Below are 8,498 nucleotides of genomic sequence, written 5' to 3'. Positions count from 1 at the left end.
GGGGGGGGGGGCAAACAGCCTTGCACAGTTTGCGTGGGGATAAGCAACAGCCATGGATCTCAGCAGCAGGCAGTTTCCAGGCAGTATTCCTGTGCAAGGGACGTCTGTCTTTCCAGGAACTTGTCTGTCACACATCTGTGGCTGGAATGCCACAGAGAAACAAGGCAGTAGCTTCTGCTCAAAGCCCAGTCCCTTCAGTCACAATTATCATACTTTTTGTAGTTGTTGTTGTCAAATTCAAACCAACACATTCAGCCTCTGTCCATTTGCTGCTGTTTTGGCTTCATTATGCTGTGGTCTTCAGTGAAACTTGGCTTTGCTTCCTGGATCTAGGTGAAGCCGGTCCACACTGAAGCCAGTTATCTCTGCAAGAAAAGATTCAATACAAAATCTCTGCCTTTGGCTTTTCTCAGCACTTGCCCTTTCACTTACAAAGCTTGTTTATGGTGCAAACGATTTACAGAAGTCTGACAGCAGTTCAACAAGGTGAAAAGCAAAAGGCAGAAGAACTCCACATTTTCGTCATGTCACAAACATGATAGAACAACAAAAACAATTCCATTTTCTGCTTTCTCCTTTCAGTAGTGATAAAGTCAGATCTCTGAGGAGGTATTACTGTGAAACTAACACTTAAATATGTGCCTTTGAGGCTTTTTTCCATTGTTTTCCCTTTAAAATGAAGTTTAAAAATACATTGGGGATTCAGCAATATCTATAATTCTGTCTGTAGATTTCTGCCTCTCTACAATTTGCTCTTTTGCATCTTTTAGTCCAAATCTATTTCTCCCGTAAGCAGGTGCAGCTCTCTCATTTTCCACAAAGCTGCACCTCTACAGCCAGACATGCCAGCCCATTCACGACATTTTGGGAACGCATCCCCTGCGCTCACCTCCTTCCTTCTGTACCCACAGCTCAGCACCCGGACCTCTTCCTCCCGCAGTGATCCTGCTTGCTGTGCAAGGAGGTGGCCATAAGGTGAGCCCTCGCACCAAATCTCCTCACCTCCCACGTGGTTCATGTTGACTGGTACCGCAAGGTGCCTGACACGATGGTGTCCCACCACCATGGGGGGAAGAAAGCATCTCAGCACTCCTGAATAAGTTTCCCGCAGGTTTGGTAACAGCTGCTTGTCAAACAGAACCAGATGAAGAGAAAGCAATGTCAAGCCCAGGCAATACAGTGGGATGTCCACAGCAGGAGGAACAATTTTTTGTTACCCAGAATAGAAATTTTACCCCAATGCCCTAAACCTCAGCAGTAATTTTATCCAGAATATGCTAGTGGAAGAGGAAGGTGGAGGGGAAGTGGAAGGGGTATAACAACGACTGGGCTTTTGCCAACAGGGGGAAGCAGGTACAAACTATTCTGGAGCATTCTGACCCAAAATGACCTCTTGTAAATCTGCATGTCTGATCCCAGCTGAGGAACACAAATATGTCTCCAGATAAGACCTGCATATACCTCTGAGAAGATACAGATCTGTGACCTAGGTTTAAGTTAAAAGTGTATGCAACAGGACTGAATACTCCTCAGAAAATCACTAAGGTGCACTTTCAGCATTGGTCCACAAGGACCAACCTTGGACTCCACTCGTACTTATTCCTCTACTTCATATCAAATCTATATATCAATGGGTGCCCATCAAACAACACTGCAACCCCAAAAAGTATGTTTGGTGTGACTGGCTCTTAGCTGGCATGCCACTCAGTTTATCACCAGAGTCTACTAAGGTCTTCCATATGAACAAAGAAGCAGGCCAAGTTTTTGCAGGAATTGTGGAGCTGCTGCAGCAGATTCATACAAGATTAGCTGACAAAGACAACACAGTACACCTGAGAGGAATACATTTCCAACCATGTCCTCTTTGCTAAGTGTTCTTCTTCCCCAGGAAGGGATAAAGGAGATTTTAAAAGATGTCCAAAAAAATGATATTTTTAAGTTGATTTACATTTGGAGAGGCACATGCTGTCTTTCTCTTGGGTGGCTTGATGATCTTAAATTGTTCTGAAGCTAGATTAATGTCTATAATCTCTTGGTCCAAATGTTATTGTGAGTTATTGATCACAAGCCAAACAAGGACAGCTCCACAAAGGACCTAGTCTGAGGATGGTCTGATTTCAGGAGGTACAGCACACTTAAGTGGGCTTGGGATATTAGAAATTGCCCTAGAAAATGTCCCTTGCCATGCAAATCTTTGAAGTCTTCTGGAGTAAAAGGAAACATTTATAAAATGTGGGCAAGCAAATTAATTGACCAAATTATTCTGCTTCCTGTGTCTACTGTGGGTTTGCTGGAGGATTTGGGGAAAACCCTTCAACAATATTCAGTGCTCCCCCCTCCAAAATGAGGCAAATAGGACTTGTCATCTGCACAGATCTGTTTTAAGACAGGTAAGTGAGGGTAATTCACATAATGTGCTGAAATCCCCAAGGTACAAGGTTGGAAAAGTATTGCTAGCTGCCACTGACTTATTTATCCTGCTCAAAGAAATGGGACAGCCACATTTTCAAAGGGACATAAATTCATCTTCTTGTTTGGACAAACCCAGTATACAGCACCTCTCATTCATGTGGCTTTCCTCACTTGGATTCTGTGGGTTTTTTGTTTTTGTTTTTGTTTTTCCTTGGTGAAATAAAGAGCCTTGCAAATAGATTTGCATTTCACAGCCGCAGCTCACCCCCTGCAGCAGCCGCATGCCTGCATGGGGGTGGCAGGGAAGTGCAGGCGGGGGGCTGCTGCTCCGCACCCCGCTGTGCCCCGCCAGGAGAAAGGGTTTGCTTTTCTCCCTTTCCTCCTGCCTGAGGAATCCCGGGGGCGGGATGGGAAAGGAATCCTGGTCACTGCTGGAACGTGGAGGGGGACGGCGCTCATTCATTCAGCACCCGCTTGGCAGAGGTAGCTTTTACTAGTTACTTAACCCGTTGAGCCGTGCACTCTTTCTCTGCTTGCTGGCCCTTCTGGATTTCTTCTTCCCCAACCCTGGTTTCATCTGGAAGTAATGTGACATCAAAATTATCAAAGTTGCAACTGGAATGCTCTCTTCTGCACCAGGCTCATGCATTCTGTCTCCTCCAGCTCGTACCCTTTGTGTCCCTGCAGATTGGCACTGCACAGCTAGGAAATGCTCGTTATAACTCACTTGGATGTTGCCCTGTGTAAAACAGGACTCAAAGCATTTAGCAAAACTCCCAATGTAATTCTAGCATCAACCCAGCTGACCTGTCAGTGGTATCTAGCAACACTCCTGCCTTAGAGCTCTGCAGCATCAGTGGGAATTTCTGAATATGGCTGCTTAAGAAACTAATAAGGCTTGCACGGTCATGCTGGCTTTGCACATATTGGTGCATGCATGTGTGTATGTGTGATGAAAGAGAGACAGACATGTTATCTCGCCTCAACCCCACCTTTCTTCTGAACTTCTTAGCATTTTCAGATGAACCCAGCAGAAATTCTCAACGTACAAAGCCATTCTGATTCCTAAATGTTTCTAAAGAAAGAGAGGCAAATGGTGGAGACAGATCTTACCAGTGCCCTGGTTGGGCAGGCAGCTACGGGGTGCACAGCCACCCCGGAGGGAGGACTGCCCTGGCCCCTGCAGAAACTCTGCTCATTGCTCAAGCCCTAGCAGACACAGTGGGTCCAGCCAGGAGACACAGTGCAATAGAAAATCAATTTTTGCAAATCTCAGAGCTCACAGAGCAACTAATTAGCTTTGCTTGCATTAAGTACCTCTTCTGAAAACCAGAGGTAAAAAAAAAAAAAAAAAAAAAAAAAAAAAGTGTAAAGCCACTTGCTTTGAGTTTGACTGCACCTTGGTACACCTGTTTCAGGACAAATTGGAGGCTCTCTGATTCTATTTGTATCGTTCCCACATTAATTGATTTTTATTGGCAAGACATCAGATTTCTCCCTATCTTGCTATTTTTCCTTAAATCAAAACTCCATGCAATCATTTCGCTTTAAATAAAATGCAATCACAAGTTGGTAGAATTGATTTGTGGATAAGATTGCTAGACAGGGGGGAAAGGTGTGGCAATATTTTCCTATGAATCAATTTCTTAGGCAAAATAAAAAAACAATTAAGCAACTAAATCTCTAAAAAAAAAATTAAAGTCTGGTGTAATTTCTACAGTTGTAAAGTGGTAGGATAGCAACAAGTGATAAGACCTTATATAGCTGCCAAAGTGAGTAAGTTGTGTAAGTGAATATCTTATAGAATGGTAGAGGACCAAAGAAAGTGTGCAGAAAGCAGACTTGTGACCTCTCCAGGTGTTTTAATACTAGCAACATCTTGCTCCTCCACTGTTTTGTTGAGTTTTTGTCGTTGGTTTTTTTTTTCCTATTTTGCAACAGAAAATCCAGCAATAGCTTTTAAATGTGATATTTATAGGTGCTCTCTTCCCGCACCAGTGGTGGCATGGAAAGGTTGCAACATGAAATGATGTTGGTTAAGGGAATATTTTGTTTAGCTGTTATCTGTACATTGCCCTCTTCTGATAGCTGTTAGTTTAAGCTTCACAGGTTATCTGACTCAGAATCAGTATGTTATCCTTTTCACTACTTATACCAGCTCGGGATCTTATCTGAGCTGCCATTTATACCATCATCAATATCAGCAGCGAACTTGATCCACTGTGCTTACTATGGCTCCTGTCTCTCACAGCTCTGAGACCAACATGTTTCTACTAAAATCTTTGTAGGAGTCTTGGTTTCATTATGGATTTGCTGACATCAAAGTCATAACCAAGATCTTCAGTGCCAAGTATGCACTTGGGGATGTAATAGCTGAGAAGCGATGCACAAGATCTCAGTAAGAGTAATAACACATTGTGCTATCTATCAGTAATCAGATTATTAACCAAATTCAGCATCGTCAGAAAGTATGAATTGACTGAATGCTGTAGAATCACAGCAATGGATGTCACTGCAGCAAATATGAAATCTGGTCCTATGCCTTTCCGTTCTCTACTATCTTTAAACTTTAATTCAAAACTAATAATTGTATAAATCATGATTTTGTTTAAGAGATGTTTGAACTCCTCCATTCTACTTATAAATTGTTAAATTGGATTTATGCACCAAGAAATGTCAAGGAAAGTACTGATTAATGTGACTTCTAGACCAGAAAGGATTTTGATATATTTTCCTTTGACAATCTTAGTGGAAGAAGCTAAGGTATATGTCAAAATGCATCTTTTGCTCTCTTCCATGCTTACTAATTGTTGACAGTGGTATACATTGCCCCAGCAGCTGTTCTGACCCATAGGACAGGCACAGCTGCTCCTGCTGCCCATGGGGCCCCAGCACTAGGAAGGGTCAGTCCCAGGGAAGGGATGAGGAAGCCCCTCAGAAGCAGTGACTGTTCTCAGTTCTCCTCTCTCCAGGTCCCAGGAGAAGCCAAACTTTCTCCACAGGGCTTTTCCTGTGCCTGAAATTTGGCATTCGACTTCCCACCCCACAGCAGGAACACCCTGACCTCAGACTTTCTGCACTGTCCTCCCCAGGCAAGGAGCAGTGGGGAGGTGGAATGAGCTGTGGCCAGTATCACATGCCCCAGGACTAGCTCAGTTAGGGTAGGTGGCATTTATTTGCATCATGACCTGCAACTGAGGTGACTGGATGCCGTTATGACAAAAAGCCTGAGAAATGACTTCCAGTTTCTGCCCTCCTAGGGAGTTTCTATTCACATTTGTTTTCCTCTACACCTCAGCCCTGTCATATCCTTGTCACATTTAGTCTTCATTTGCATATCTGAGGAACTCACAGAGCAGATAATCTTCTTTTTTCTCCCTCACTGGAAGCCTAAATTCTTCCTCCAGGCCTTTGCCTACAGGCACTTCGTACTAGAAAAGCACTTAGTAGAGTTGGTTAGGTAAGGGTCAGTAATTTGGGGCTGTGAATCAGATGCACATCATGCACTCAAGTTCTTGTTGTATGCATTATACACAGCCACAAGGTAGCTTTCAGACATCTCACTAGGACCCCATGCTTTGATTACAATGCTGTTGTTTGTTGGTTGTGATGGGCTGCAGAGAAGTCAGTGGAGCCCAAGCCTTGAAAGCAGCACAAACCCAGGAGCAGAGCATTTTGAGCCCAGCAGCAGCTGGATGCCACAGCAAAAGTGGGTGGGTAGGTAGAAGGAGGCAATACATCGACTCAGCCCACTGACCGGACCGCATCTGCTGATGGGAAGGTCCCATAATATAAAATAATAATAAAGCAAGAGCCAGAAATCAAACGGCCTGGTAAAACTGAAAATGTTAAAAGGAAAATCTGAGCCAGAAAGTTTCTTTACAAGAGGGAAGTGCAGATTATATAAAGCCAGCAAGGAAAAAAAAAAAAAAAAAAAAAAAAAAAAAAAAAAGTGGATGGCAGAAATATGGAAGGATGAGAGGAGACTTGAAAAATACTCAACAAAATCTATAAAAAGAAAAAAAAATTAAATTACTTAAATCAAAAAGAAATATGAATCTGGTGAGGGAATCACTATGTAGATAACACAGCAGCCCTTGGTGAGGAGGAAAACTAAGTATTGTTATACAAATGTTAGGGAGCTACATTATTCAACCTATTTTTTTCTACAGTCAATCACTTTTTTTCAATCCCATAAAAAACTTCAGACTTCCAAAATTGTTTCCTGTACATGGGAGCTGCAGGAAGATCACCATGGCCTGGCCAGCAGCTAAGCACCCACTTGGTGTGCGGTCCACTTGTTTTCACCAGCACGTTCCCATCAGGTCTACAGGTGTAATAGTGACCCTAAATTATTTCTGACGTTATTAATTTGCTTGCTACTAAATTCAAATGCCTGTACTGGCTCTGTGTGGCTTTGCTGATGTTTTTTTGTTGTTGTTGTTGTTGTTTTTTGTTTGTTTGTTTTGTTTTTTGTTTTTTCTTGCATTGTATTTATGGGTTGGTCAGTGGAATTGTACTTACTTAACTTCCTTCTGGTGCAGGGAAAGGCACCAGGCACAGCTCAAGTCAGTGGTAAGGCTGTGTTTGATGTTAGTAACTCACTATTTCACCTCCATGGGATACTCAGACTTCTGTGTTTCCAGAACTGAATACAGGAAAATAAAGCAAAAAGAAATTACAATTTTGTCCTATATAGTATAATAGGATGTCAGTGCATCCAAACTATATGACATTGTCACTTTAAGAAGCAAACGACTAGCCAGCCTTCAAGTCCTATTAAGTTGTTTCAAATTGATCAAGAGCTCTTTTCGTTACACAGCAAAACTCCTTTCTGAAACTTCTGCAGAAAATTTTGCTGTATTCTTCTGTCACCTTTTAATTATTTGTATATCCCATCTCTCATCTCTGGTCATCTCTGGTCATGCCCTACAGCCTGATGCTGCACAAATCTAGGTGGATGTAATCTGATGTGCTGGAGTCACTCCGTTGACATTCTCAGAGCTAAGGGGAGAAAATTAAGTCCATGTAGAAGCATTGTATGATCCAGACCCAAAATACCCCTAAGTACAATCAATGTCTCTGTGAGTGTTGGGTCCTTTTATTTCAACATGAATAATCCTACAGCTTATTTGTGATTTTGCTTTTTCTGTTTTGAATTGTGCTGCTGCTATTCAGTTATCATAAATAAGTTACCATTGTCTCCCAATCATCTTGAATTATCACCTCTTTCACCTCCTATTCCTAAGACCTTGGAAAAGGATACCGGGGGGGTGAAGGGGAAGATAATCGTGTGTCTGACCATCTAGTCACAAAAAATTTACCTAAAGTCCAGTTTGATTTCCATAATACTGAGGCTGCATTGTTTTGAATTTTTAATTATTTATTACAGTCATCAGCGTGTGGCAATGTGGCTGACCTATTGCTTTTTAATTATTTTGGTTGCTTTTGATACTATTAACCATGACATTTTGCTGATCCAGCTACATTCATCTTTTAGTTTTGGCCCTGAGATCATTCAATGTCTGTGTCCATCTCTGTCAATAGAAAGTCAGCTTCTTCTTAAGACTTCTGTCCAGTGGTATCTGTTGGAAAAGACAATTTAGTATTCCCCTCCAACTTGTAGATAGGAATTTGGGTTAGATCCTTGTCTCTCTCCTGGTGCTGCATAGATTTCTGGCTCCAATAAAGCAGCAACATTCTAGGCCTTTTTAAATCTTGCTTCTATGTAAGATGGAACAAGTAATAATTTCAATAAAGGAATGTCACCAAGACAAGTATCTATTAGCAGTCCCATGCTTAGTACAAAAGCCCATTATCTTTCCTCCTCTTTGGAGGAGGAGAATTTTTGAAAGCAGGCGGGTTCCCCCATTCCTCCTGGAGGGCTGAATGCCCACCACTCTGCTGTCTGTCAATATTTGAGGCATGGGTTGCACTCATGTTCTGCCTGGATTCAAGACTGTTATTAGCCCTTTCTACAGGCACCTGTTAAATTCAATATCCTCTACATAGGGCTTTATTATCCAAGCAGGAAAAAATAAATAAAATAAAATAAAATAAAATAAAATAAAATAAAATAAAATAAA

This window comes from Oxyura jamaicensis, chromosome 3 (genome assembly GCF_011077185.1).
Source record: "Oxyura jamaicensis isolate SHBP4307 breed ruddy duck chromosome 3, BPBGC_Ojam_1.0, whole genome shotgun sequence".
Lineage (NCBI taxonomy): Eukaryota > Metazoa > Chordata > Aves > Anseriformes > Anatidae > Oxyura > Oxyura jamaicensis.
The sequence above is the reverse complement of the archived record's forward strand: the minus strand, read 5'-3'. Positions refer to the sequence as shown.